General features: G+C 39.3%; 1 protein-coding gene across 7 annotated transcripts in view; it reads right to left on the reverse strand.

Moving 5' to 3' along the window:
* The window catches only part of JAK2 (Janus kinase 2), a 145457-nt gene extending 120454 nt beyond the window's left edge, over nt 1–25003 (reverse strand). The window contains exons 1-3 of one of the 7 annotated variants that reach the window (XM_067041582.1): nt 24215–24235; nt 23830–23908; nt 13265–13469 (exon numbers count right to left, since the gene is read on the reverse strand). The gene's annotated coding sequence lies outside the window, so the exon portion shown is untranslated. Of the gene's footprint in view, nt 1–13264; nt 13470–23829; nt 23909–24214 lie in introns of all 7 variants that reach the window. The other 6 variants (XM_059071820.2, XM_059071817.2, XM_059071822.2 and 3 more) reach the window with 6 other exon arrangements.
* Nucleotides 25004–25219: the final 216 nt, after the last annotated feature.

Here is a 25219-nt window from a genome sequence, read left to right on the forward strand (position 1 = left end):
GTGGACCTGCCCACCAGAAAGACAAGATCCAGCCTCATCCACCAGAACACAGGCACTAGTCCCCTCAACCAGGAAACCTACTCAACCCACTGAACCAACCTTAGCCACTGGGGACAGTCACCAAAAACAACGGGAACTACAAACCTGCAGCAGGCAAAAAGGAGACCCAAAACACAGTAAGATAAGCAAAATTAAAAGAGAAAAACACACAGCAGATGAAGGAACAAGGTAAAAACCCACCAGACCTAACAAATGAAGAGGAAATAGGCAGTCTACCTGAAAAAGAATTCAGAATAATGATAGTAAAGATGATACAAAATCTTGGAAATAGCATAGAGAAAATGCAAGAAACATTTACCAGGGACCTAGAAGAAATAAAGAGGAAGCAATGATGCACAACACAATAAATGAAATTAAAAATACTCTAGATAGGATCAACAGCAGAATAACTGAGGCAGAAGAACAGATAAGTGACCTGGAAGATAAAATACTGGAAATAACTACTGCAGACCAGAATAAAGAAAATAAAATGAAAAGAACTGAGGACAGTCTCAGAGAGCTCTGGGACAACAATGAACACACCAACATTCGAATTATAGGAGTCCCAGAAGAAGAAGAGAAAAAGAAAGGGACTGAGAAAATATTTGAAGAGATTATAGTTGAAAACTTGCCTAATATGGGAAAGAAAGTAGTTAATCAAGTCCAGGAAGCACAGAGAGTCCCATACAGGATAAACCCAAGGAGAAACATGCCAAGACACTTAATCAAACTATCAAAAATTAAATACAAAGAAAACATATTAAAAGCAGCAAGGGAAAAACAACAAATAACACACAAGGGAATCCCCATAAGGATAACATATGATCTTTCAGCAGAAACTCTGCAAGCCAGAAGGGAGTGGCAGGACATATTTAAAGTAATGAAGGAGAAAAACCTACAACCAAGATTACTCTACCCAGCAAGGATCTCATTCAGATTTGATGGAGAAATTAAAACCTTTACAGACAAGCAAAAGCTGAGAGAGTTCAGCACCACCAAACCAGCTTTACAACAAATGCTAAAGGAACTTCTCTAGGCAAGAAACACAAGAGAAGGAAAAGACCTACAAGAACAAACTCGAAACAATTAAGTAAATGGTAATAGGAACATACATATCAATGATTACCTTAAATGTAAATGGATTAAATGCTCCCACCAAAAGACATAGACTGGCTGAATGGATACAAAAACAAGATACATATATATGCTGTCTACAAGAGACCCACTTCAGACCTAGGGACACATACAGACTGAAAGTGAGGGGATGGAAAGAGAAATTCCATGCAAATAGAAAAAAGAAAGCTGGAGTAGCAACTGTCATATCAGACAAAACAGACTTTAAAATAAAGACTATTACAAGACACAAAGAAGGACACTATATAATGATCAAGGGATCGATCCATGAAGAATATGTAACAATTGTAAATATTTATGCACCCAACATAGGAACACCTCAATACATAAGGCAAATACTAACAGCCATAAATGGGGAAATCAACAGTAACACAATCATAGTTGGGGACTTTAATACCCCACTTTCACCAATGGACAGATGATCAAAAATGAAAATAAATAAGGAAACAAGTTTTAAATGATACATTAAACAAGATGGACTTAATTGATATTTATAGGACATTCCATCCAAAACCAACAGAATACACATTTATCTCAAGTGCTCATGGAACATTCTCCAGGATAGTTCATATCTTGGGTCACAAATCTAGCCTTGGTAAATTTAAGAAAATTAAAATCGTATCAAGTATCTTTTCCTACCACAACGTTATGAGACTAGATATAAATTACAGGAAAAGATCTGTAAAAAATACAAATGCATGGAGGCTAAACAATACACTACTTAATAACAAAGTAATCACTGAAGAAATCAGAGGAAATTTAAAAAATACTTAGAAACAAATGACAATGGAGACACAACGACCCAAAACCTATGGGATGCAGCAAAAGCAGTTCTAAGAGGGAAGCTTATAGCAATACAATCCTACCTTAAGAAACAGGAAACATCTCGAATAAACAATCTAACCTTGCACCTAAAGCAATTAGAGAAAGAAGAACCAAAAAAACCCAAATTTAGAGAAGGAAAGAAATCATAAAGATCAGATCAGAAATTAATGAAAAAGAAATGAAGGAAACAATAGCAAAGATCAATAAAACTAAAAGCTGGTTCTTTGAGAAGATAAACAAAATTGATAAACCATTAGCCAGATTCATCAAGAATAAAAGGGAGAAGACTCAAATCAATATAATTAGAAATGAAAAAGGAGACCTAACAACTGACACTGCAGAAATACAAAAGATTATGAGATTACTACAAGCAACTGTATGCCAATGAAACGGACAACCTGGAAGAAATGGACAAATTCTTCGAAATGCACAACCTGCCGAGACTGAACCAGGAAGAAATAGAAAATATGAACAGACCAATCACAAGCACTGATATTGAAACAGTGATTAAAAATCTTCCAACAAACAAAAGCCCAGACCAAATGCCTTCACAGGTGAATTCTATCAAATATTTAAAGAGCTAACACCTATCCTTCTTAAACTCTTCCGATAGTAGACGGAAGAACGCTACTAAATTCATTCTAGGAGGCCACCATCACCCTGATACCAAAACCAGACAAAGATGTCACAAAGAAAGAAAACTATAGGCCAATAACACTGATGAACACAGATGAAAAAATCCTCAACAAAATACTAGCAAACAGAAACCAACAGCACATGAAAAGGATCATACACCATGATCAAGTGGGGTTTATTCCAGGAATGCAAGGGTTCTTCAATATACGCAAATCAATCAACGTGTTACACCATATCAACAAACTGAAGGAGAAAAACCATAAGATTATCTCAATAGATGCAGAGAAAGCTTTTGACAAAATTCAACACCCATTTATGATAAAAATCCTGCAGAAAATAGGCATATAGGGAACTTTCCTCAACATACTAAAGGTCATATATGACAAACCCACAGCCCACATCATCCTCAATGGTGAAAAACTGAAATCATTTCCACTAAGATCAGGAACAAGACAAGGTTGCCCACTCTCACCACTCTTATTCAACATAGTTTTGGAAGTTCTAGCCACAGCAATGAGAGAAGAAAAAGAAATAAAAGGAATCCAATTCGGAAAAGAAGAAGTAAAGCTGTCAGTGTTTGCAGATGACATGATACTATACATAGAGAATCCTAAGGATGCTACCAGAAAACTACTAGAGCTAATCAATGAATTTGGTAAAGTAGCAGAATACAAAGTTAATGCACAGAAATCTCTTGCATTCCTATACACTAATGATGAAAAATCTGAGAGTGAAATTAAGAAAACACTCCCATTTACCACTGTAACAAAAAGAATAAAATATCTAGGAATAAACCTACCTAAGGAGACAAAAGACCTGTATCCAGAAAATTATAAGACACTGATGAAAGAAATTAAAGATGATACAAATAGATGGAGAGATATACCATGTTCTTGGATTGGAAGAATCAACATTGTGAAAATGACTCTACTTACCCAAAACAATCTACAGATACAATGCAATCCCTATCAAACTACCACTGGCATTTTTTACAGAACTAGAACAAAAAATTTCACAATTTGTATGGAAACACAAAAGACCCCGAATAGTCAAAGCAATCTTGAGAATGCAAAATGGAGCTGGAGGAATCAGGCTCCCTGACTTCAGACTATACTGCAAAGCTACACTAATCAAGACAGTATGGTACTGTCACAAAACCAGAAATATAGATCAACGGAACAGAATAGAAAGCCCAGAGATAAACCCACACACATATGATCACCTTATCTTTGATAAAGGTGGAAAGAATATACAGTGGAGAAAAGACAGCCTCTTCAATAAATGGTGCTGGGAAAACTGGACAGGTACATGTAAAAGCATGAAATTAGAACACTCCCTAACACCATACACAAAAATAAACTCAAAATGGGTTAAAGACCTACACGTAAGGCCAGACACTATCAAACTCTTAGAGGAAAACATAGGCAGAACACTCTATGACATAAATCACAGCAAGATCCTTTTTGACCCACCTCCTTGAGAAATGGAAATAAAAACAAACAAAATGGCACCTAATGAAACTTAAAAGCTTTTGCACAGCAAAGGATACCATAAACAAGAACAAAAGACAACCCTCAGAATGGGAGAAAATAGTTGCAAATGAAGCAACTGACAAAGGATTAATCTCCAAAATTTATAAACAACTCATGCAGCTGAATAACAAAAAAAACAAACAACCCAACCAAAAATTAGCAGAAGACCTAAATAGACATTTCTCAGAAGAAGATATACAAACTGCCAACAAACACATGAAAGAATGCTCAACATCATTAATCATTAGAGAAATGCAAATCAAAACTACAATGAGATATCATCTCACACCTGTCAGAATGGCCATCATCAAAAACTGTAGAAACAATAAATGCTGGAGAGGGTGTGGAAAAAAGGGAACATTCTTGCACTGCTTGTGGGAATGTAAACTGATACAGCCACTATGGAGAACAGTATGGAGGTTCCTTAAAAAACTACAAATAGAACTACCATACGACCCAGCAATCCCACTACTGGGCATATACCCTGAGAAAACCATAATTCAAAAAGAGTCATGTACCAAAATGTTCATTGCAGCTCTATTTACAATAGCCAGGACATGGAAGTAACCTAAGTGTCCATCAGCAGATGAATGGATAAAGAAGATGTGGCACATATATACAATGGAATATTACCCAGCCATAAAAAGAAATGAAACTGAGTTATTTGTGTTGAGCTGGATGGACCTGGAGTCTGTCATACAGTGAAGTAAGTCAGAAAGAGAAAAACAAATACCATATGCTAACACATATATATGGAATCTAAGCAAAAAAAAATTTCATGAAGGGACTAGGGGTAGGACAGGAATAAAACAGACCTACTAGAGCATGGACTTTAGGATATGGGGAGGGGGAAGGGTAAGGTGTAAAGAAGTGAGAGTGGCATGGACATATATACACTACCAAACGTAGGGTGGATAGCTAGTGGGAAGCAGCCGCATGGCACAGGGAGATCAGCTAGGTGGTTTGTGACCACCTAGAGGGGTGGGATAGGGAGGGTGGGAGGGAGGGAGACGCAAGAGGGAAGAGAAATGGGAACATATGTATATGTATAACTGATTCACTTTGTTGTAAAGCAGAAACTAACACACCATTGTAAAGCAATTATATTCCAATAAAGATGTTAAAAAAAAAAGTTGAGGGAAAGTCTTTGAACAGATCTCTGAAAGTGCAGTACATCGTGGGGGAGGGGTGGAGTGACCCTTAAGATTTCATTTCAAAACCATCATACTCCAAGCTTATACTACCAAGAAATTTTTTTATATTAACAAGTGATGAGTTTGCTTATAGAAAATAAAATTGCACACGATATTTAACTAATTCTACTACTGAAGTACTTAACACTATCTTTTGCTATTGACTTTCAAAAAATCTAAAGCTATTTAAATCAATATGAATTTAAGTTCATACTGATTTTTAAAATACTACCATTTTAGAAGAATACTATTTAGACATTCTGATGAAATAATTCTGTAAAGATTATAATGCGTCGGATAAAAAATAAACCACTTATACATAAAGAAGAATCAGGAATACATAAACATGGAAATGAAATTTAATCTTCTAGACACTGAAGTATTTTCTATTTTGGATGGATTTCCACATCCACATTAACCATCATAAATCAAACGAACTTGTACCATAATTTACTATTTTCTTCTCTAGTCATTCCCCAAGTGCTGAAATCTTCTCCGATCAAATCTTTCCAAGTTAAACCTTTGTTAAACCAATATATCTAATGGTTGCCCATAAGCAAAGAGTGAGAGGTAGAGGAAGGGAAGTAGTATCAAAGGAGAGATTGTAACTCCTACCATGAAGACTGTTCCTAATACAATGTTATTTTTACTGACCACCATAATCAGCCACACTGTGAAACTTACTAGAATGAAAGGTGTACTTATTTTATTATTTATAATTTAAAACATTCCAGGTAATAAATATATTCCAATCATCACTGAATATTTGCCTTAAAAAAGTCTGTGGGAAGGAGAGTTGGGGGTAAAGGCAGGAATAATATTTTTTAACAAGACAGACTACTACTCTGATTCTCTTGTTTATATATATTTTATATACTAAGTAGTATCCATCCATTACAAAAGCTTAAAAAACATTATTCTAAGTTCAGTTTTTCAAAATATTAAGTTATAAAATCCAGAATCACCTTTAATTCTATCTTTTCTGTTCTGGTCAATTAACCACAGATGTGATAATCAGCCCTTAAATTAATTTTTCCTTGGGTATTCCAATTCTCAAATGATTCACCCGAGGCTATGGACTGCCATTATGAAGTGACAAACTTCTCTTGGTATGCAAATTTGATAGATAAAACCACAATTTAACCATTGTTAAATTATTAACAATTAAAGGCCAAAAATAGATTAGGAAGAGAAGAAAAGATCTTAAGTTAGCAAAAGTCCATTCATCAAATACAAAAAATAAGACCTCACAATAAAGCCAAAAAAAAAAAAAAAAAGGTAAAAGAGAAATGGAAAAACCAAAGTCAGATCCAAGTTTAAAAATAAGAAAAAAAAGGACTTCCCTGGTGGTGCAGTGGCTAAGACTCCACACTCCAAATGCAGGGGGCCCAGGTTTGATCCCTGGTCAGGGAACTAGATCCCACATGCAGCAACTAAAGACCCTGCATGCCACAACAAACATCTGGCATGCCACAACTAAGACCCGGCTCAGCCAAATAAATAAATACTAAAAAATAAATAAATAAAAAGGGAAATTAAATACAATAATTAAATTGCATAATTGACACAAAGATCTGCTTATGTCCCTAAATTGTTGACTTGTTCATTTTATTTTCAAACATTTGAATACTTCCTGCATGCCAAATACTATAGAGGACTTGAAAATGAAGAAACTAATAGAAATATTCCCTGACCTAGAACTCACAGTACAGTTTCACAGGAGCCTTTGTTGAAACAAAGTCAGGAAATAGACCCAACTATATACACAGTTTAAAACACTACCATTTCACAACAGCAGAGAAAAGATGGATTATTCAACAGATAGTGCTGGAACAATCAAACAACAATCTGAAGGAAAACGTTGGAGTCCACCTTATACCTTGCACCAATATAAATACCAGCTGGATCAAGAAAACATGGGAGAGTTTCAAAAACATGATTTCAGGGATGAGAGGGACCTAATGAAGTATGATTAAAAACAAAAAAAAAGGGCTTCCCTGGTGGCGCAGTGGTTGAGAATCTGCCTGCCGATGCAGGAGACACGGGTTCGTGCCCTGGTCCGGGAAGATCCCACATGCCGCGGAGCAACTAAGCCCGTGAGCCATGGCCGCTAGGCCTGCGCGTCCGGAGCCTGTGCTCCGCAACGGGAGAGGCCACAACAGTGAGAGGCCCGCATACCGCCAAAAAAAACAAAAAAAAACAAACAAACAAAAAAAACAAACAAACAAAAAAAAAAGACTGATAACTGACAGAAAGGGCTGCAAAAAAATGAAAAAAAAATGTATGCATGGCAAAAAAAATCACACTATAAAGAGAGGCAAAAAAGATAAAAATACAGCATGGAGAAAATATTTACAATGCATTTCCCAAACACAGAACTATTTTCCCTAGTATTTAAAAAGCTCTCACAAATCAAAGTAAAAGGTCAACAATCCAACAGAAAATGAGCCAGGATGAGAGTGAACGGTTCCCAGGAAAAGAAAATTTAAAGTTAAAATTATAATGAGATTCCATTTTTTCACATCTCAAACTGGCAAAGATCAAACGGTCTGAAAAGTGTAGAAAAGTAAATTGGCATTTCTATGGAGATAAATTTGGCAATATTTATTGAAATTAAAAACAAATACCACTTTTAAATCAGCAATTCCTCTTCTATTTATTTAACCTATATTTATGGTCACATACACACAAACTGACTTATGTACAAAGATACTTTTTGAATTCTAAAACATTTAAATGTGTCACCTGTTCAAGAAGGATAAATTTCTTTTAAGATCAGAAAAATTATTTTTTTCTTATTTGTCATCCATTTTTATACACATCAGTGAATACATGTCAATCTCAATCTCCCAATTCATCACACCACAACCCCCACCCCCCACCACTTCCCCCCTTAGTGTCCATATGTTTTTTCTCTACTTCTGTGTCTCAATTTCTGCTCAGCAAACCAATTCATCTGTACCATTTTCTAGGTTCCACATCTATGCATTAATATGAGATATTTGTTTTTCTCTTTCTGACTTACTTCACTCTGTATGACAGTCTCTAGATCCATCCATGTCTCTACAAATGACCCAATTTCATTCTTTTTTATGGCTGAGTAATATTCCACTGTATATGTACCACATCTTCTTTATCCATTTGTCTGTCAAAGGGCATTTAGGTTACTTCCATGCCATGGCTATTGGAAATAGAGCTGCAATGAACATTGTGGTACATGACTGTCTGAATTATGGTTTTCTCAGGGTATATGCCCAGTAGTGGGATTGCTGGGTCGTATGGTAGTTCTATTTTTAGTTTTTTTAAGGAACCTCCATACTGTTCTCCATAGTGGCTGTATCAATTTCCATTCCCACCAACAGTGCAAGAGGGTTCCCTTTTCTCCACACCCTCTCCAGTGTTTATTGTTTGTAGATTTTCTGATGATGCCCATTCTGACTGGTGTGAGGTGATACCTCATTGTAGTTTTGATTTGCAATTCTATAATAATTAGTAATGTTGAGCAGCTTTTCCTCTGCTTCTTGACTATCTTCATGTCTTCTTTGGAGAAATGTCTATGTAGGTCTTCTGCCCATCTTTGGATTGGGTTGTTTGTTTCTTTAATATTGAGCTGCATGAGTTGTTTATATATTTTGGAGGTTAATCCTTTGTTCAATGATACATTTGCAAATATTTTCTCCCATTCTGAGGGTTGTCTTTTCGTCTTGTTTATGGTTTCCTTTGCTGTGCAAAAGCTTTTAAGTTTCATTAGGTCCCATTTGTTTATTTTTGTTTTTATTTCCATTACTCTAGGAGGTGGATTAAAAAATATCCTGCTGTGATTTATGTCAAAGAATGTTCTGCCTATGTTTTCCTTGAAGAGTTCTATAGTGCCTGGACTTACATCTAGGTCTCTAATCCATTTTGAATTTATTTTTGTGGATGGTGTTAGGGAGTGTTCTAATTTCATAGTATTAGATGGAGCTGTCCAGTTTTCCCAGCACCACTTACTGAAGAGACTGTCTTTTCTCCACTGTATATCCTTGCCTCCTTTGTCATAGATTAGTTGGCCACAGGTGTGTGGGTTTATCTCTGGGCTTTCTATCCTGTTCCATTGATCTTTATTTCCGTTTTTGTGCCAGTACCATATTGTCTTGATTACTGTAGCTTTGTAGTATAGTCTGATGTCAGGGAGTCTGATTCCTCCAGCTCCGTTTTTTTCCCTCAAGACTGCTTCAGCTATTCAGGGTCTTTTGTGTCTCCATACAAATTTTAAGATTCTTTGTTCTAGTTCTGTAAAAAATGCCAGTGGTAGTTTGATAGGGATTGCATTGAATCTGTAGATTGCTTTGGGTAGTATAGTCAGTTTCACAATATTGATTCTTCCAATCCAAGAAAATGGTATATCTCTCCATCTGTTTAAGTCATCTTTAATTCCTTTCATTAGTGTCTTATAGTTTTCTGCATACAGGTCTTTTGTCTCCCTAGGTAGGTTTATTCCTAGGTATTATATTATATTCGTTGCAATGGTAAATGGGAGAGTTTCCTTAATTTCTCTTCTAGATTTTTCATCATTAGTGTATAGGAATACAAGAGATTTCTGTGCATTAACTTTATATCCTACAACATTACCAAATTCATTGATTAGCTCTAGTAGTTTTCTGGTGGCATCTTTAGTATTCTCTATGTATATTATCTTGTCATCTGCAAACAGTTTTACTTCTTCTTTTCCAATTTGTATTCCTTTTATTTCTTTTTCTTCTCTGATTGCCATGGCTAGGACTTCCAAAACTATGTTGAATAACAGTGGTGACAGTGGACATCCTTGTCTTGTTCCTGATCTTAGAGGAAATGCTTTCAGTTTTTCACCATTAAGAATGATGTTTGCTGTGGGTTTGTCGTATATGACCTTTATTAAGTTGAAGTAGGTTCCCTCTATGCCCACTTTCTGTAGAGTTTTTATCATAAATGGGTGCTGAATTTTGTCAAAAGCTTTTTCTGCATCAATTGAAATGATCATATGGTCTTTATTCGTCAATTTGTTAATATGGTGTATCACATTGATTGATTTGCATATACTGAAGAATCCTTGCATCTCTGGGATAAATCCCACTTGATCATGGTGTATGCTCCTTTAATGTGTTGTTGGATTCTGTTTGCTAGTATTTTGTTGAGGATTTTTGCGTCTATATTCATCAGTGATATTGGTCTGTAATTTTCTTTTTTTGTAGTATCTTTGTCTTGTTTTGGTATCAGGGTGATGGTGGCCTCACAGAATGAGTTTGGGAGTGTTCCTTCCTCTGCAATTTTTTGCAAGAGTTTAAGAAGGATGGGTGTTAGCTCTTCTCTAAATGTTTGACAGAATTCACCTGTGAAGCCATCTGGTCCTGGACTTTTAATCACAGTTTCAATTTCATTACTTGTGACTGGTCTGTTCATATTTTCTATTTCTTCCTGGTTCTGTCTTAGAAGGTTTACCTTTCTAAGAATTTGTCCATTTCTTCCAAGTTGTCCATTTTGTTGGCATAGAGTTGCTTGTAGTATTCTCTTAGGATGCTTTGTATTTCTGTGGTGTCTGCTGTAACTTCTACTTTTTCATTTCTAATTTTATTGATTTGAGTTCTCTCCCTCTTTTTCTTGATGAGTCTGGCTAATGGTTTATCAATTTTATTTATCTTCTCAAAGAACCAGATTTTAGTTTTATTGGTCTTTGCTATTGTTTTCTTTGTTTCTATTTCATTTATTTCTGCTCTGATCTTTATGATTTCTTTCCTTCTGCTAACTTTGGGTTTTGTCTGTTCTTCTTTCTCTAGTTCATTTAGCTGTAAGGTTAGATTGTTTATTTGAGATTTTTCTTGTTTATTGAAGTAGGCTTGTATAGTTATAAACTTCCCTCTTAGAACTGCTTCTGCTGCATCCCATAGGTTTTGGATCATCGTGGATTCACTGTCATTTGTCTCTAGGTATTTTCTGATTTTCTCTTTGAGTTCTTCTGTGATCTCTTGGTTATTTAGTAACATATTGTTTAGCCTCCATGTGTTTGTGTATTTTACGTTTTTTTTCGTGTAATTGATTTCTAATCTCATAGTGTTGTGGTCAGAAAAGATGCTTGATATGATTTGTTTTCTTAAATTTACTGAGGCTTAATTTGTGACCCAAGATGTGATCTATCCTGGAGAATGTTCCGTGCACACTTGAGAAGAAAGTGTAATCTGCTGTTTTGGAATGGAATGTCCTATAAATATCAATTAAATCTATATGGTCTATTGTGTCATTTAAGCTTGTGTTTCCTTCTTAATTTTCTGTTTGGATGATCTGTCCATTGGTGTAAGTGAGGTGTTGAAGTCCCCCACTATTATTGTGTTACCATCGATTTCCTCTGTTAAAACAGTTAGCAGTTGCCTTATGTATTGAGGTGCTCCTATGCTGGGGGCATATATATTTATAATTGTTACATCTTCTTCTTGGATTGATCCCTTGATCATTATGTAGTGTCCTTACTTGTCTCCTGTAACGTTCTTTATTTTAAAGTCTATTTTATCTGATATGAATAATGCTACTCCAGCTTTCTTTTGATTTCCATTTGCATGGAATATCTTCTTCCATCCCCTCACTTTCAGTCTGTATGTGTCCCTAGGTCTGAAGTGGGTGTCTTGTAGACAGCATATATATGGGTCTTGTTTTTGTATCCATTCAGCAAGCCTGTGTCTTTTGGCTGGAGCATTTAATCCTTTCACATTTAAGGTAATTATTGATATGTATGTTCCTATTACCATTTTTTTAATTGTTCTGGGTTTGTTTTTGTCTGTCCTTTTCTTCTCTTGTGTTTCCCACTTAGAGAAGTTCCTTTAGCATTTGCTGTAGAGCTGGTTTGATGGTGGTGAATTCTCTTAGCTTTTGCTTATCTGTAAAGCTTTTGATTTCTCCATCGAATCTGAATGAGATCATTGCCGAGTAGAGTAATCTTGGTTGTAGGTTCTTCCCTTTCATCACTTTAAATATGTCATGCCAGTCCCTTCTGGCTTGTAGAGTTTCTGCTGAGAAATCAGTGTTTAACCTTATGGGAGTTCCCTTGTATATTATTCTCTGTTTTTCCCTTGCTGCTTTCAATAATTTTTCTTTGTCTTTAATTTTTGCCAATTTGATTACTATGCGTCTCGGCATGTTCCTCTTTAGGTTTACCCTGTATAGGACTCTCTGCACTTCCTGGACTTGGATGGTTATTTCCTTTCCCATGTTAGGGGAGTTTTCCACTATAATCTCTTCAAATATTTTCTTGGGTCCTTTCTCTCTCTCTTCTCCTTCTGGGACCCCTATAATGCGAATGTTGTTGTGTTTAATGTTGTCCCAGAAGTCTCTTAGGCTGTCTTCATTTCTTTTCATTCTCTTTTCTTTATTCTGTTCCCATCAGTGAATTCCACCATTCTGTCTTCCAGGTCACTTATCCGTTCTTCTGCCTCAGTTTTTCTGCTATTGATTCCTTCTAGTGTAGTTTTCGTTTCAGTTATTGTATTGTTCATCTGTTTGCTTGTTCTTTAATTCTTCTAGGTCTTTGTTAAACATTTCGTGCATCTTCTCAATCTTTGCCTCCATTCTTTTTCCGAGGTCCTGGATCATCTTCACTATCATGATTCTGAATTCTTTTTCTGGAAGGTTGCCTATCTCCACTTCATTTAGTTGTTTTTCTGGGGTTTTATCTTGTTCCTTCATCTTGTACAAAGCCCTCTGCCTTTTCATCTTGTCTGTTTTTCTGTGAATATGGTTTTTGTTCCACAGGCTGCAAGACTGTAGTTCTTCGTGCTTCTGCCCTCTGCCCTCTGGTGGATGAGGCTATCCCAGAAAAATTATTGAAGGAACTCTGGGAACCTAGTACTTAAAAAGTTAGATATAATAAATTTCCAGTCATCATAAATATTCTGATTTTACCTTCAGTTAAATATTAGACCAAGATGAGTCTTCATTTTGTCATAATGCTATAATAATGGCTTGATTATTCAACATGAAGAATCCTTTTACTGGAACCATTTTTCAGCTCATTTCTGTATTTAAGTTGATTGAGTGCCATATTAGTTCTGTTTGGAATCCTCCTTGAAGACTTGTCCATCATAGTCAAGACCAGGGCTCAGAGTTTCTAAAAAAGATTTTAGAAGATGAATTAAATTTAGTCAGATGTGGGCTTCCCTGGTGGTTCAGTGGTTGAGAATCCGCCTGCCGATGCAGGGGACACGGGTTCGTGCCCCGGTCTGGGAAGATCCCACATGCCGCAGAGCAGCTGGGCCCGTGAGCCATGGCCGCTAAGCCTGTGCATCCGGAGCCTGTGCTCCGCAACGGGAGAGGCCACAATAGTGAGAGGCCCGCGTACCACCAAAAAAAAAAAAAAAAAAAAAAAAATTTAGTCAGATGTAAGCTTGGCAGCTACCAGGAGCAAGACTTCTAGGATGGTGCGTGACCTTGCTGAGTCAACTGTCTGGGATTGAATCCTTCTTTGCCAATTTAACTAACGTGGTGTCCTCATTTGGCGGTCCAGTGGTTATGACTCCGTACTTCCACTGCAGAGAGTGCAGGTTCAATCCCTGGTCAGGGAACTAAGATCCTGCAAGTCTTGTGGTGCGGCCTGCTAGTGTTGGAGGGTCTCCTGCAGAGGCGGCGGGTGGCTGTGGCTCACCGTGAGGACAAGGACACTGGCAGCAGAAGTTCTGGGAAGTACTCCTTGGCATGAGTCCTCCCAGAGTCTGCCATTAGCCCCACCAAAGAGCCAGGTAGCAGGACATAAATATTTTAAGATAGAATAAAAAGAAGAGACAAATAGAGACAACTCTTCCAAAGAGCTTTGCTCCAAAAGGCAGGAGAAATGGGGCAGTAGCTTGAAGACAACATGGAGTCAAGTAATGGAATAAATTAGGAATTGGCAAACTATAGCTCACAGGTCAAATTCAGACAGTTACCTGTTTTTGTAAAGAAAGCTTTACAAAACTGCCTGTTTTGTAAATAAAACTTTACAGGTCTCTTCATTTATGGCTGCTTTTGCACCGCAATGGTAGAGTTGAGTAGTTGCATTAGAGACAATCTTGCCTGAAGAGCCCAAAATATTTATTCTCTGTTCTTTAAAAGAAATACTGCCAAATACTGGTTTAAATCAGTGACTCTCACAGTTTGGTACCCAAACCAACATCATCAGCATCACTTGGGAACCTATCAGAAATAATTCTCAGGTCCCACTACAGACCTACTGAATCAGAAACTCTGGGCACAGGGCCCAGCAATCTGTGTGTAAACAAGCCCTCTAGGTAATTCTGATTAAGAACTACTGGGTAAGGGAACAGTTCTAGTAAAGCCAGGAACAGATAGGGACCCATCTGGAGTTTGTGTTCACAAATTTAAAGGGCCTTGAAGATATTTAATGGCAACTTAACAGCCTCAAGGAGGCTGTCAGTGAGGGCTTAAAGGAAAATGAGCAAAATGCTATTGAAAGCTAAATAAAAGAAGACCCTTGTTATATAGTAAAATTTAGCAAAACTATCACCTATGATAACATGGAAAATAACACATATACTTAAATTAAGAAGATTCTAGGTAGAATGTTGAAGAAACAGCTAGCTTCTTCTATCTGCCTTTATACGTGAAAGAACAGCAAGAGGAAATAAAAAATGAACTATTCGCTTTCTGAGTGGAATTTCAATGAAATGTAAAGGGCTAAGAACAGTCTTTTCAGCCAGCAAAATGTTCTTAACGAAAGGGCCTCAAGGCAAAAACCAAATCTAGAGTGGGACCACTGTTCAGACCTCAGAAAGATCTGAATCAGTACCTCACAGATCCTTTCAAACAAGAGATTACCTTAGGATCTTAAGGATATTATTCTACAGCAGCTTCACAGAAGCCTAAGGTAGGAAAAAGTTCCTCTCAAAACAGATTTGTGGGTATGACTTTTGTCTGATGGAGGAGATTATGAACTGACACACAGGAAGTCCACAAAGTTTTTACTGGAGTTACATTAGCTTAGAATGAAAGGGACAGTAATAATATAAAATAAAAAGAGGCATTTGGACCCCAAACTACTACAGGCAGGAAGCAAGCTCAGAAGGTTACTCAGTGGCAAACACAGATCAGTTCTTCTGGGGGAAAAAAAAAATGATTCAGAAGGTGAAGCTAAAGACCAAAAGAAGATGCCACAGCCCACTAAGAACAACTTCCAGGGAATAGGACTAAACCCCAATCAAGGAACTGCCATCATGCACACAGCCAGGTTTCGGAATTGCTATAGACTGGTGTGTGACTCCCTTTTTCCGTCTTTTTTGAACAGGAATGTCTAATGCAGTTAATGCATGCCTTTCCAATCTTGTAGTTTAATTATGTGGGGGCATATTACTTGTCTTTTCACAGGTCTTCAGTTAAAGAGGAATCATTCTCAAGAAACCATACCCAAGGAATCTTATCTTCATCTGGACCTGATTTCAATGAGATACTGGATTTTGAGCGATGTCATTATGGGATGTGAATTAGAGGTCTCTGAGGAAGGGGTTAGTGTATTTTGGATGTAGGAGGGATGTGAAGTGTTGCAAAATGGCAATTATGGCAAAAATATTGTCCAGAGACAGCAATAACAAAATCTCCCATCCCATGTTTTCTTCCACAATGTGACCTTGCCACTCCCCAATTTATACCGAGGGCTAACCTGATTAGGTCCACCAAACCTAACCTGGCTCACTTGCTTTTAATCGCCTGCCTTTAGTTGATTTTTAAATCCATATAGCTAACAGTCATTAGCCAAGCAATATATCTAAACTCCCAATAGCTTTCTCATAGATAACACCTTAGACTATAAGTCACTATAATAATGCTTGCCTAAGTTGTTTTTCAGGAACTTAGACCTAGTTCTTGACCAGCTCAAACCAGCTGAGACCACCACCCATTCAACTGGGACTGTCTGATTGTCCAATGGATCACCTTTTCATGTCAGATGACCAAAAGCTCCACCCTCAGATCATGCTAATGCCACCATTTTCTGAACATGCACCCCATGAGGAAGCATGTAGCTCAGTTGTACCTGTGCAGAACTTCAATTACTGCACTTTTTTCCTGCTTCCAATCACCTTTCCCCATGCCTCAGACCACCATTCTCCTTTATTCCATAAATATCCCAAGCACTTCACCTTTGGGAAGGCAGATTTGAGATTTGTTCTCCAGTCTCCTCACTTGGCTGCCCCATGAGTAAACATTTTCTCTGCTGCAAACCTCAGCATTTCGGCATGTGGCTTCCTGCACATCAGGCAAAGGAACCTGGTTCGTTAACACAAGAAGCAGAGTCTATTCCCCACCCCCACCTCACCATGTTCACTGAAATACTCACTTTTAAACCCTGACTCACCAGGTAAGAAAGCCAACTACCCTGAGGCCCCGATATTTTAAAGTCCAAGCCACATGTACATGTTCCAGTTAAGAAACCTGGCTGAGATCTCAGTCAACAGCCAGCGTCAATTACCAGTCATGTGAGTGAAGACACCTCCAGATGATTCTAGCCCTCTACTTTCAAATTACCCCTAGCCAGCAACTCTTCCCAACTGAGGTCCTAGACACTGTAGAGTGGAACAAGTCATCTCTGGTGTGCCCTATCTGAAGTGCTGACTCGTAATATGAGTCTAATAAAGTAGTTATTTTTCATCACTAAGTTTTGGGGTGGTTTTGTCACAAAGTAATAGCAACTAAAATACATACTAATGGAAATGATCCAGTAGAGGGAAAAATTGAGAATGCACAAAAAGGAGAGAGAAATACAGTGCTAAAGTCCTTGAAGGCAAAAGGAGATGGTTTCCTCTACCCAAATAGATGAAGAAGCCTTACATGGGACACTGAATAGTACATACATTGTAAAGGAGGGAAGGGCAGAGTACAGGTAGATACAGAATTGGAGGAAAGGGGCCTATTGATGGTGGATTGTGTTATTTACACATATGGAGGTAAGTACCAGAAGACACTGTTTTAATATTTGAAAGTGGTTTCCTGGAGAACAAGAATAAGAGATGGCGGGGGGTAGAGGCAAGGGGCTGCTGTTTTTTGTTATAAACATTTAAGCCATTTACTTCTTAACCTTTATACACTTTACCATGTGATTTCACCTTTTTAAAGTAAACAGTTTCTAAAAAAATTTAGTCCACTCCTTCATTTTCCAAATGAGGAAAAAACAAGAATCACTGATTATGTGACTTGCTCAAAATCACATACCATATTGACAGCAGTCAGTCTTTGACCCCGATTTCCAAAACAGTGTACTTCCTCACATCACACTACCTTTTATATTATAAAAATATTACCTACTGGCATATTTCATAATCAGAATTTATTAAAATAACCTAGTAAGCAATAATGAATGCCCTATTCTCAAGGACTAATACCAAAAAAGGTAGAAGAGTGTCCTTGGGAAGATCAAAATACTCATTCAAGCAAAACAAATAGCCCATGGACTATCTCTACCTCATTCACCTTTAGAGTACCTATACTGTACAGGCTTCAGAAACAGATAACACTTCCTTTGTCCTTTCTAATTCTCCTAATCTGAATACTCTTAATTATGCTACCTTTGGTTTTATAAGTTATCTACCAAGAATTTCTCTTTACTTTTGGCAATTAATACCTTATCATTTTATTCAGATCTTACCAGTACAATTGCACCTAGAGGTTATTTGTCTAAACTGAAAGACCAATGAATGTCTAATGCTAACCACTGAATGTCTACTCATTCAAATAATATAAATGCAGGGCTAATGCCCATAAGGAATATGGGCCCCTGTGTAGTATGATATGAGAGGACACCGATGAATACCAAACATTCTGTCAAAAACTACCTCCTAGTCTTTATTGTGTCTAAATTCTCATCATTAGTCCCAGGGATGGAGAGCTTTGAATATAAGTCTCCACTGATCAACCAAAAGTCAAATACAAAAAAATTCAAATTTTTTGTTATACTAGAGAGAACAAAATATTTGCAATGGTTATTTTTGCATGGGGAAACCATAAGCAATTTTCTTCTTTCTTCTGTTTTTCTAGGTTTTATATTAGGAAAAGCAGCAGTACACATTTTTAAAAACTTTTTCTTTCTTTTTTTTAAAATTAATTAATTATTTTTGGCTGCATTGGGTGTTGGTTGCTGTACATGAGTTTTCTCTAGTGGCGAAAGGGGGCTACTCTTCGTTGCGGTGTACAGGCTACTCACTGCAGTGGCTTCTCTTGTTGAGGAGCACAGGCTCTAGGCACGCGGGCTTCAGTAGCTGTGGCATTTGGGCTCAGTAGTTGTGGCTCGAGGGTTCTAGACACATGCTCAGTAGTTGTAGCGCACAGGCTTAGTTGCTCTGCGGCACGTGGGATCTTCCCAGACCAGGGCTCAAACCCGTGTCCCCTGCATTGGCAGGCAGATTCTTAACCACTGTGCCACCAGAGAAGTCCCAAGACCTTTTAAAAATTCTGATTCTTCTCACTTCTTGGCAGTGATCAACAACGGTAAACTTGTTAATCAATCCCACCTTCTTAACCTACCCACCCACCTGCCTCTCATACTGACTGCTCCATCTTTGTCACCTTTGCCAATTCTTCTTCCTTCACCCATTCTCTAATTATGTGCAGTTCCCAAGGCTCAATCTCAGATGCGCTGCTCTTCTCTCTAAGCACAATTCCAGCCTTAAATTTCTCTACTAAGTTCTAGTCATATTGTCCCATTGTCTGGCTATCTATTTTCACTTAGTTACCCCACTGTCACCTCAAACTCAACATATCCAAAATATAAGCCCAGTTGTCTGTATCCTGTCAACCAGCTACTAATACCTCATACCTATTTGTCAGTACTGTCATTAATAAAGCCCTAGTTGTGTTTTTTGTCACCAACTAGGTGAGTAACATTTTTAAACCTCTCTGGGTTTCCTAAAGCACATGTTCTCAGATATCTTAAGAGTTTCAACACTCTTTGATTTCCTCTGTCACTGAGGATCAAAACTTCAGTCATCTTTGATGATACTCCTCTCCCTCCCCCCACTACATCCTCCTTTCTTATTCAGTCCAGAATTAAGCCTTGTGTAACATCTCTCCAGTCTTATTTTCACTAAAGCCAAATCCTCATTACCTCAGGCCCAGATTATTTTCCTAGCTTTATCACTTCTCTTTCCAAATCAGACTCTACCCAGTGCTGGTGCCACTGTGATTTTCTTAAAATACTTTTTTGAGAAAGTTCCTTCTCAATCTGAAACTTTTAAAGCTTGTCTATTACCTATGAAGCAAAGTGTTGATACAGTCTTCTCATCCTAGCACTTAAAACCATCCATAATCTAATTCCAATCCACATTTTCAACCTGATTTCTTACTACTCTCCCACACAAACCTTCATCTCAGTCAAGTTGTTATGTACTGTTCTCTGACCCTGTCCTGCTTATTTTGTCTTTGTTTACCTCCTATATAAGTTCCTTCCTCTTATGTAAAATAAAATTCTGCCCAGTTTTGATTCTACCTCTCCTCTGGAGCCTTGTCTGCTCACTTCAACTCTATGTAGTATCAGATATCTATAACTTTTATTATTTACCTACCTATTACATTTTAAATCCTCAAGGAAAGGAACCTACTTTACCTTTTTTGCATCTCTTTTGGATATAGCAAAGTACCTTTACATTGGAGGTATGAATAAATATTTGTCTGGTGATTGCCTAAAATTCCTTTTTAATGCACAGCATTTATTGAATGTTCCCATGTTCTCAGCACTGTGTCTCTGTATGTGTGTTTAAGCTAGGTATTGTTCCTCAAAGCATACACAATCAACTTGAAAAGATATGGCTAACACTAGAAAAATAACTATCAAATAACCAAAGCATGGTATACAATTAAACTATGTGACGATATTCTAAGACTAAAAGAACTATAGAGCTATAAAGAGCAACAAAGCAAAATTTAGTGAGAAACAGTTTCACAAATGAGGTAGAACTTTTAACTAAGTATAGTAGTAATAATAATAGTAGTGAAATAAATTTTCATAATAACAATAGCTTATTATATTAGGAGCATCATATAGTATGATAATAGTTTATTATTAAAGGAGCTTATTTTATATCCAGGAGCACTTAAGTGCCAGGCTCTAGTCTTTTTTTAAAGATTCTTTGATGTGGACCATTTTTAAAGTCTTTATTGAATTTGTTACAATATTGCTTCCGTTTTTAGGTTTTTGGTTTTTTGGCCGTGAGGCACGTGGGATCTTAGCTCCCCGACGGGGGAATGAACCCGTACCCCCTGCACTGGAAGGCAAAGTCTTAACCACTGGACCACCAGGGAAGTCCCTGCCAGGCCCTAGTCTTGAGGGCTTTTCACATGTTAAGTCACTTAATTCTCACTACAAGCTTACAGAAAAAGTACTACAATTCTCAATTTTCAGCTGAGGAGATTGAGGCCCTGCTCAGTTATTCCACACCTAGTGAGCTGTGCAGTAGTGTGTAGAATTGGACTTAGTGGAAGAAGGATGGAAAACGTGTGAAAATTTAAAAACAGAATAAGCATAGCTGTTATTAGAAAGTATGGGAAGCAGCTTGCAACACTAGAGCAGAGAATGTTTGTTGAGGGTCCTTAGACAAAAGACTGAGTAAAAAGGGCAGCGACTTATGAAAGAATATCTTGAAAGTCAGGAAAAGCAAGTTAAACTTAATAAGTGTAAAGTGGGAAGCCACTGAAGATTTGGGGGCAAGAGAATGCCACAATGAGGAGAATTAGAGTGACATTTATACTGAGAATAAATAGAAGGAAGAGATACTGGATTCTAAGAGGTTGATATGACTTTCAATATTCTAGGTTGAGGATAAGAGTACCGGGATTCAGGAGGTAAAAGTGGGGGAGGCAGAGATATGAATGACAAAAGAAATATGAATAGGACAAGCTGAATGGATTAATATATGAGGTAAATGAAAGAGGTAGTTTAAAGATGACATCTAACTTAAAGCCTATATGGCTGGGAGAGAAGGAAATTACAAAGGGGTATAAAAAGATGATTTTCATTTAAGGTATGTTAAGTTTAAGGAGATGGTCAAAAATACTAGTAGAAAAACAGTACTGGAAAAATCAGAAAGTAACTAGAATGACCATCAATAGGATTAGTCTAAAACGAAAGAGCTAGACAGAAGCTATAAAGATATTAAATAGGAGAGTAAATATACTAAGCTATAATCAGCTAGTACTGGCTTTATCAATAAATTGATAACTGGCTGTATCAATAATTGTATCAATAATTTTGGTGGGGAGGGGAATCAATTAGTGACCAACATTAAAAAATGCAGTTTTGGGCTTCCCTGGTGGCGCAGTGGCTGAGGGTCCACCTGCCAATGCAGGGGACGCGGGTTTGTGCCCTGGTCCGAGAGGAGTGGCTGGGCCCGTGGGCCATGGCCACTGGGCCTGCGCGTCCGGAGCCTGTGCTCCGCAATGGGAGGGGCCACCTCAGTGGGAGGCCCGCATACCGCAAAAAAAAAAAAAAAAAAAAAAAAAAAGAAAAAATGCAGTTTTCCCATTAAAAAAAAAATAATCAGAAAAGCCAACCAAAAGGTAAGGCAAAGGTTCCCAAACTTTCTCCATTTAGGAAATCCTTAGTCTTAGTAATTTTTTCATAGCACCCCTAGGCCAAAAGAAATACTTAAGTAGCTGGGTTCAAACCACTTAAGTGTTAATGTCCTTATAACTTAGTGCTTGTTGTGCACTGTACAAATTCTCAAACCTGGAATCAAATTGGACAACATGACACTCTATTATCCTGTTTCATAGAGTAGTTGCTTTTTATCAGAGCAACCTCTAAAAATACAGCTTTTCAAAAACATGACATTGTAGAAAGGAATGTGTCAATCTAATGTTGAAACTGTGAACTACCTCAAACTATCAGTTCATGCTTGAGTTCAATGGCACTCTGGGCCACCTCAGCACACAGTTTGGGAAACTGGGAGCAAAGGGGCCTAAAAAAGAGAAGAATAAAAAGTAATGGGAGAGTAAAAGAAAGTTCTTATTAGCATGGTTAACCACAAGAGGGCAGCACAACAGTTAGTAGGGGCAGCACAAATGTGGGGGAGAGTGGGGGTGGCGAGAGATGATAAGGGTCAAACCTTTCCATAAAAAGGCTCTAAGACCTCTTAACCACTTCAAGACATAAAAGTCCTTTTTCTCCTTATACTAAAGAGGAAGAACACTGGTCACTGGCAGATCACCTTATGCAGTCATTGTGCCCTTCTCTGAATATCCTTTGCCTGCCCAGCCATGACTTTCACAGTAGCCAAGCAATGTACTACTTTGCATGCATAATCTTATTCAATCCTCACAACAATCTTATAAGAAAGTGAGGCTCAAAGAGATTTTAAATAATACCACTATTAAGTGGCAGGAACACCAGAATTCAAACCCAGATCTGACCCCAAAGCCAATGTCCTTCCCTATTCTGCCTCAAAAACCTCTCACCTTTCAGCCACAACCAGGTGAAGTAGAGAAAAGATCATGTTCCCATGCTATACCTGAGACACCTGTCTCAAATCACTAGGAAAAACCAGTAAATGAGACAAACTATTCCTTAACAGGTCCCTAAAACATGCTAAATAACTCCAAACACAGGACACTCAGAGACAAAACAAGCATTATATACTTAACTAGTCAGCAAGTACTGTAGCTTTCCTGTACAGGTAAACACTTGTTAAGGCAAATGCTGGACACATCTGCTTTGCAGATATGTTACACACTAAAAGATATGTGCACATACAAGCGATTCTCATACCTAAAGTGGTAAAAGGTGAAGGGGGTAGGGAAAGGTAGGCCAAAGGTTGATTATTCATCTTCATATCTGTTGGGTGTCATATCAGAATATCTGCAGTAGCCCAACAACTCACTTGTACAAACCTATTATGAAACCAAAAGCAATCGTCATCGCTCTTAGTCCCACTTGTAGTTTCCTTCTCCACATTTTTCCTCCCCTCTGTGACATACTCAGCTGCCTCTATCCTTTCATTCAGAGAAAAGGAGTTTCTCCTGACAGATTAATAACCACCGGAAAGCAAAATGGGTAAATTCAACCGACACAGCAAACTTAAACAGATAAAACCATTCACGAAGCATTCAGTGTGGTAGCAGAAACCCCAGCAAGAGCAGCTAACGTGTCCTCTCAATAGGTATCTCTTATTACTTGAAAATGTTCCTCGTTCAAAGATTAACAATCTTTGGCTGCTTGAGGAGAAAGGGTAACGGACGTTTTCTCTGCAAAGAAAGACAATGTACAATCAGCAGAGAAACAAACAATTAACGTTTCTTAAAGGATCCAAGAGCAACAATAACCCCCAAAATTACCCTCCCAGAGCAACATTCAAATTTCAGTACTGCCATTTTCAAAGGAGTAAGCAACAATGAGCCCTGCCTGTCAACACGCGCTTCCAACCTTCCTACGCACAACAGCTCGAGACACCCTCGTCTTTACTGCAGCGCAAAGACAGCAGCCAGGATCGCATACCCACCTTCGCGGGAAGGGGAGGAAGGGCCTCTTCTACAGAAGAGAAACAGATCACATCTTGTTGCCTTGCCTGCTTCCGAAACCTAAAAAAAAAGCAGCAGTTAGTACCGCAGAAATCCAGGGGAAATAGATGCTCTTTTCTAGGCTGTTCAGATGTCTAGAAAATTTAAAAGAGGAATAAATAAAGGGGGAGGGGGAATATCAGACACATAGGGATGCAAATATCAACGCAAGACACTCCGTTGTAAGTTCCCTTTTAAAGAGGAGGATTTTCCTGCCGAGAAGTTTACTGCCACTAGCGAGGGGAAAGCGGGGATCAGGAGGTGGGAGGGAGGGTGAAGAGAGAACTGCTGCCCTCCACCCGGAGCCCAGGCAGCAATAACACCCACCCGCTGCACTGATCAGGCGACGAGGACGCGCGACGAGGACGCGCCCCGAGGCCGCAGGGACTGCTCCTACCCGGCGCCTCCGCCCGGCCACGATCTTCGAAGCCCCTGGAGCGGGCAAGGGTCCGAGCGTCCGCCAGGCTGGGCCCTCGGGGGCCCTCTCGTGCGGGTTCTGCTCCCACTCACATCCCTCGGCGGCGAGGACCGGGCCTCTCCCTGCGCGGCGATAGCAGCCCTCCGCCCCTACGCGCGCCGCAAGTCCGGGCCCCGGGGCCGAGTGGCCGAGGCGGCGGCACGAAGTGACGAGCGAGCCGGGAGCCGGCCCAGCCTCTCAGCGCCCAGGGAGGCCGTTAGCAAGAGGCCGCTGCTTGCCCCCTTCTGCTCCTCTTCCTTTCTCCTTCCGGCAGCCCACACCACTCCCACTTCGGGCAGCCGGGAAGCCCGTCACAGTCTTCGTCTCCACCCTCTCCTGAGCCACACCGTCTTCTCAGCGCCGCAGGCGACACTCTCCGGGACGTCTTATTTACTTCGAACTCAGCCTCCCAGTTAGCCTCGGGTCCGGCGGCCGGTTCACGGCTGGCTGAGGCCGCCTCGGAGCCGGGCGGGGGCGGGGGAGGAGGCGGGCTCCTGGCGTGCGCCCCCGGACTGCGCGTGCGCGCGTGTGCCTCTCCACCCAGGCCGCGCTTTCCCCGGCGCGCGCGGAGGGGCCGACGGGGACTGGCTACGCCGGACCGTGGCTTCTCGGGAAGCCGGCGAGCGTGCGCGGAGATTCCCGCGGTGGCCCCTGGGCGTGAGCGGGCGGGGGGACTTGAGCTGGGCTGGGTCCTCCGTAGATGGCCGTGTGTATGGCCGCCGCCCGCCGTGGAGGCAGCTGGGAATGAGTTAGCCACGCCGGGAAGGCGCCCCCGGCGCACAACCTGGTACCGCACAGAGACTTTCCCCTCCCGCGCACTGTTGTCTTTTTCTGCTTTTGCTCCCACGTTCGGGGTGCAGCAAACCTTCCCCTCC

This window comes from Kogia breviceps, chromosome 8, assembly GCF_026419965.1.
Source record: "Kogia breviceps isolate mKogBre1 chromosome 8, mKogBre1 haplotype 1, whole genome shotgun sequence".
In the NCBI taxonomy this organism is placed as follows: domain Eukaryota; kingdom Metazoa; phylum Chordata; class Mammalia; order Artiodactyla; family Physeteridae; genus Kogia; species Kogia breviceps.